Genomic DNA, 6,878 nt, shown 5'->3' on the forward strand with positions numbered 1-6,878 from the left:
GCATGGGGTTCACACCTGAAATCAGCCCAGCCCTGGAAAACCTGCGGCTGGGGTTTGCTGGCGGCAGAAGGAACCTGTACTTCCGGGTAAGTCGGGTTTGTTCTGCTTGGGAGGAAGGAGCCGGGAGCAGCCAAACTGCCATATTTAACCCTTCAGCAGCCAAGGCTCCCAGAACCGGAAGGGACTTAGGAAATCATCCAGGAAGACATGGAATCCCCAAGCAGATAAACACCGTCCCCCAAGGCGCAGAGCCCATACACTGGGCCTGGGAGGAAGGGAGCCAACACTTACAGACGCAGCCTCTCGGTCCAGTCGCCTCACAGGAGTTATATCTCAGCCCCTGCAAAGCAGATGTGAATGGCTCCTTTTCGCAGAGGAAGTTCAGGGAGGCTCAGTCCCCAGGCCGGTAGACAGACGTCTCCCCGCTATTAGGAGGCAGGGCTGGCAGTTGAAGAGAGATCTACCTGACTCTTAACCATCTGTCAGTCTTGCTAGGCTTTTGTCTGTCTTGTCTACACGGGTATCCCCAGTGCCAGGAGAATGAATGAATGGGTCACACCAACCTCTTTCCGTGCTTCCCTGCCTCCTTCCAGACTCACCCTGTTCCAAGTTAACAAACAGCTCTCTCTGGGGCTCCCTCACACAGTTGCCATGGTAACTGAACTCTCAGAACTTAGAAACAACAGCTACGGGCAATCCAGGACAAAAGCAGAGAACCCTTCTCTTGCTAAACTAGTTAAGGCTTTTCTGTCCAAGCTGATGAGGAGAAACACAAACCGGCAGAGAGCGAGAGGATATTTCCTAACACATCTTTATCATTACTGACCGTGGTCATTGACCAAGGACCCTTGGTGACCCACCACTGTCACCTTCACTACAGATCCGTGGTTTAAAAAATTGTATCTACTGAGGACATCTGCCTTTATGTGGTAACTAAATTATAACCCTGATCTGCCACTAGTGCTTTGGATTAGCAGGTGATAACCACCATTACCTCAAAGGGTTGACAGCATTTCAGCCCAAAGCAGGAGACTTGCTAGTTTTGCTAAGTAGTACAGACCTATAGTGTTTGGACTTTTTGAGGTATTGAAGATAGTTTCCTGGGGCACCTGGGTGGCTCAGTCAGGTAAGCATCCAACTCTTGATCTCAGCTCAGGTCTTGAATCTCGGGGTCGTCAGGTCAAGCCCTGCATTGGGCTCCACGCTGGGTGTGGAACCTACTTTAAAAAAAAGAAACAGGGATGCCTGGGTGGCTCAGTTGGTTAAGCAGCTGCCTTCTGCTCAGGTCATGATCCCAGCATCCTGGGATCGAATCCCGCATTGGGCTCCTTGCTCAGCAGGGAGCCTGCTTCTCCCTCTGCCTCTGTCTGCCACTCTGTCTGCCTGTGCTCGCTCTCAATCTGTCTCTCTCTCTCTCTGACAAATAAATAAACAAAATCTAAAAAATATATATATATATATATATATATATACATATATATAAAAAGAAACAAAGCGAGGAAGGTGGGAAGGAAGGAGGGAAGGTCTTAAGACCATTTCAAACAAAATGAGAAATGAAAATGAGGAAACGTTATAGTGAAAAAAAAAAAACCTTAAAAGAATTGAATATTATGCAAATAAATGAGAAAGGCTGAATTAAATGGATGGTTTGCTAGGAAACCATAAATGACCAAAATCAATCCTAGAAGACAATTGCATTTGAAACAGACCAAATATCACATACAAAAAATGAAGATGTTATCGGGGAGTGGTTTTCCCATCCACAAAGGGAAAAAGAAAAGCAGCAGGATCAAACAAGTCCTTGGGTGAATTCAACCAACACTTTAAGGTGCGGAGACTAAAGTGTTATTCAAATTCTTCAAGTTCCTAGAAAAGAAAAAAAATCCTATTTTTATTGAGCCCCTAGTGGCAGCTGCTGTTCTGTTGAATTCATTCAATAGTCAAGATAATCTGGGGCACCTCGGTGTCTCAGTGGGTTAAAGCTTCTGCCTTCGGCTCAGGTCATGATCCCAGGGTCCTGGGATCGAGCCCCGCATTAGGCTCTCTGCTCAGCAAGGAGCCTGCTTTCCTCCTCTCTCTCTGTCTGCCTCTCTGCCTATTTGTGATCTCTGTCAAATAAGTAAATAAAATCTTTAAAAAAAAAGTTAAAGATAATCCTGTGAAGAAGTTAAATCATGTCCCCATTTTAGAGATGAAAAAACTGGCAAAAGGAATTAAATTGGGGTGCTGGGTGGCTCAATTGAGCGTTGGCCTTTGGCTTGGGTCGTGATCCTGGGGTCCTGGGATCAAGCCCCCATCGGGCTCCCTGCTCCACTGGAAGCCTGTTCTCCTTCTCCAACTCCCCCTGCTTGTGTTCCCTCTCTTCCTGTGTGTCTCCTTGTCAAAAAATAAATGAAATCTTCAAAAAAATTAATTAATAAAAATAAATTTTTTTAGGGGCACCTGGGTGGCTCAGTGGGTTAAAGTCTCTGCCTTCGGCTCAGGTCATGATCCCAGGGTCCTGGGATTGAGCCCCTCATCGGGCTCTCTGCTCAGCAGGGGAGCCTGCTTCCTCCTCACTCTCTGCCTGCTTCTCTGCCTACTTGTGGATCTCTGTCAAGTAAATAAATAAAAATCTTTAAAAAAAATAATTTTTTTAAAAAAGGGGTTAAATTACTTGTCCAAGGCTACATAATTGTAAGTGGAAGATCCAAATTTGAACCTAGTTCCAGAATTTACCCTCTTAACCACTTTATCAGGTGTATTCTTCCAAATGCCTTTTATGAATATTACATATCAATACCCCAGTCTTTCTTTCTTTTTTTTTTTTCTAAGATTTTTTTCAATTATTTGACACAGAGAGAGACATCACAAGTAGGCAGAGAGGCAGGCAGAGGGGGAAGGAGAAGCAGGCTCCCCGCTGAACAGAGAGCCCGATTTGGGGCTCCATCCCAGGACCCTGAGATCATGACCTGAGCTGAAGGCAGAGGCTTTAACCCACTGAGCCACCCAGGCGCCCCAATTTCCCAGTCTTTCAAAGATAGCACAAGGGAGGAACACTACAGACTAGTAGTCTCATTTATGAATATAATAGCAAAAATTGTATGCCAAATTTTAGCAAATAAAATCTAACAACACATAAAACATATATATACCACAACTGACTTTGAGCATACCAAGAAATATAGGATGGTTCAATAATGGGAATATTGTTGATATTATTCATTGTATTGATAAATCATTGGAGAAAAATTGCATGATTATTACATTATGTTGCAAAAATACTTGGTAAAAGTCAAAATCCATGCCTAATTTATGAGTGAATTTTTTTTTTTTTTAAGATTTTATTTATTTGTCAGAGAGAGGGAGAGAGAGCGAGCACAGGCAGACAGAGAGGCAGGCAGAGGCAGAGGGAGAATCAGGCTCCCCGCCAAGCAAGGAGCCCGATGTGGGACTCGATCCCAGGACACTGGGATCATGACCTGAGCCGAAGGCAGCTGCTTAACCAACTGAGCCACCCAGGCGTCCCCATGCCTAATTTAAAATGAAAATTTCTTTTTTGTTTTTAAAGATTTTATTTTATTTATTTGTCAGACAGAGAGAGAGAACAAGCAGGGGGAGCATCAGGCTCAGGGAGAGCAGGGCGCCCTAAAATGAAAATTTCTAAACAATGCGAAGGGAAGGATATGTTCTTAAAATACAATTACACACACCCACCCACATACCTGGAAAGCCAACAAGCCAATTTGTAAGGATAAAATACTAGAATACTAAAAGCATTCTCATTAAAATCAGGACAAAACAAAGATATTCACTATATCACTTTTATTTAAAATTGTTCCAGAGGCATTTACCAATATAAATAAACAAATGGACAAAGAGAAAAGAAATATAGTGATTAAAAAAGAGGGGATATTATTTAAAGAAAATATGATAAAATTACAAGTTAGAAAATGTAAGAAATTTTTTTTTAAAGATTTTATTTATTTATCTGAGAGAGAGAGGGAGAGCGAGCACAGGCAGACAGAATGGCAGGCAGAGGCAGAGGGAGAAGCAGGCTCCCCGCTGAGCAAGGAGCCCGATGTGGGACTCGATCCCAGGACGCCGGGATCATGACCTGAGCCGAAGGCAGCTGCTTAACCAACTGAGCCACCCAGGCATCCCAGAAAATGTAAGAAATTTAACTAAAAATCTGTAACCCAGAAAGAATTCAGTAGGTGTTTGAGTACAAATTTAGTAAGCAATAATCAATAGGCTTGGGGTGCTTGGCTAGTTGGTGGAGTGTGCAACTCCAAGTGTGATCTTGGGGTTGTGAGTTTGAGACCCCACATTGGGTGTAGAGATTACTTAAAAAAATAATAATAATAATAAAATCAATAGCCTTTGGGAAGCCTGGGTGGCCCAGTCGGTTAAGAATCCAATTCTTGATTTCCGCTCAGGTCATGATGTCATGGCGTGAGATCCAAGCCCCATGTTGGGCTCTGTGCTGGGCGTAGAGACTGGTTAAGATTCTCTCTTCCCCTTTCTCTCTATTTCTCCTCCCCACTTCTCTCCCTGTCTAAAAAAATTTAAAAAAATAAACAAACAGGAGTCTTGTTAAATATAAAAAGATTAGTTTGAAAATATAATGGAAGATTTCCATTTTGACTGACAAATTCCAATTCTGGGAATTTACCTCACCAATATGTTTGTAGAGTCATTCAGTCCTTCGACCATTATTCCTGAGTGCTTATTCTTTCTTCATCAGATACTCTTCCGTATGCCAAGAACACAAATGAGTAAACAATAAATTGAACAAAATGAAACCCAAATCAAAACCGAAACCCTTCCAATCTGGTGGTAGGAGGCAGATAGCAAATGCAATTGTAAAAGTAAATGATACAGCGTGTTCTAAGGTGGTGACTGCTAACAGAAAATAGCCGAGCAGAGTAGGGAGCTTGGGAGTGCCAGGTGGCTGAGATGAGCTTCCCGTAGAAGAAAGGAGGTGACGAGGTGAGCCACGGGAATATGGGGTTAGGGGAGAGGAGCACAAAGTCTCTGGGGTAGAGTGGCGTGTGTGTGCACACAAAATGAGTTGCATTTGTAATAGCGAAAGATGCAAAGGGTAAGTATTCGTGTACAGGGTACTGGTCAACCCGCTAAAGTTCATCAACCAGTGAGATGCTCTGTGGCTGTACAGAAGGATAAGGAACATCTACAAAGTGAGAGGGAAAGATCACCAGGATATACTGTTGAATGAAAGAAAGGAAGGAGCGGAATAGATTATGCGACGCTTTGTGTCAGAAAAGGAGGGAAATCAGTATTAGAAAGATATCAATTCTTTCTCCATTAATTTATACATTTAATGTGGGCTCCCCAAAAGAAACAGAAAAGCTGGTTTTTAAGAGTCAAGAAGATTACTTTTATTTATTTATTTATCTATTTATTTAATTTGAGAGAGAGCTCACCTGAGCAGGTGTGAGAGGGGGAGGCAGAGAGGGAGAGAGACTCTCAAGCAGACTCGTTGCTGAGCACGGAGCCTGATGTGTGGGGCGTGAGCTCATGACGCTGGGATCATGACCTCGGCTGAAATCAAGAGGCAGATGCTTAACTGACTGAACCACCCAGCACTTCCCCCTTTTCTTAAAGATTTTATTTGTATGTCAAAGAGAGAGAGAGAGAGCACAAACAGGGGGAGCAGGAGAGGGAGAAGCAGACTCCCTGTTGAGCATGGAGCCCAGTGCAGGACTCCCTCCCAGGACCCCAGAATCATGATGTGAGCCAAAGGCAGAGGCTTAACCAACTGAGCCACTCAGGCATTCCTCTTTTTTCTTTTCTTTTTATTTTTTTTAAAGTAATTTCTGCATTCAGTGTGGAACTTGAACCCACAACCCAGAGACCAGGAGCCTCACCTCTACCAACTGAGCCAGGCAGGCACCCCTAATAAAATTCTCAAGAAAAGTAAGAAGTTGGGGTCCAGCCCAAGCAGATTTTATTTATTTATTTATTTATTTATTTAAGATTTTATTTATTTATTTGACAGAGAGAAATCACAAGTAGATGGAGAGGCAGGCAGAGAGAGAGAGGGAAGCAGGCTTCCTGCTGAGCAGAGAGCCCGATGCGGGCCTCGATCCCAGGATCCTGAGATCATGACCTGAGCCGAAGGCAGCGGCTTAACCCACTGAGCCACCCAGGCGCCCCCAAGCAGATTTTAAAACATACTGTAGGGGTGTCTGGGTGGCTCAGGTGGTTGGGCGCCCAACTCTTGATTTCTGCTCAGGTCATGATCTCAGGGTGTTAGGATAGAGCCCTTCATTGGACTCCATGCTCAGTGGGGAGTCCTCTTAAGATTCTCTCCCTCTCCCGCTGCCCCCACCCCTGCTCTCTTTCTCTCAAATAAATAAATAAATCTTAAAATACTGTAAAACTATGGTAATTAAAGATCCTTTTTTGGGGGCACCTGGGTGACTCAGATGGTTAAGCCTCTGCCTTTGGCTCAGGTCATGCATGATCCCAGGGTCCTGGGATCCAGTCCTGCATGGGGCTCCCTGCTCAGTGGGAAGCTGCTTCTCCTTCTCCTTCTGCTGCTCCCCCTGCTTGTGCTCTCACTCTGTCAAATAAATAAATAAAATCTTTTTAAAAAAAATCATTTTTTGAGGGAACACAAATCAGTCAATAGAATAAGATAGAAGTTCCAGAAACAGCATCTGGAAACAAATGCATTTGTATCCTTCCTGCATTACTTATACTAAATAAACTTCAAAAAGCTCTAAGATATAAATCTAAAATATGAAATCATAAAAGAATCAGACTAAAAAAATTTATAATCCTGCAGTGGGGTGGGTTTACTGAAGCATGACTCAAAACTCAGAAGTCATCAACTTTGACCACAATAAAAATCTTAAAATTTTTCACAGAGA

This window comes from Neovison vison, chromosome 12 (assembly GCF_020171115.1).
Source record: "Neovison vison isolate M4711 chromosome 12, ASM_NN_V1, whole genome shotgun sequence".
NCBI classification, from domain to species: domain Eukaryota; kingdom Metazoa; phylum Chordata; class Mammalia; order Carnivora; family Mustelidae; genus Neogale; species Neogale vison.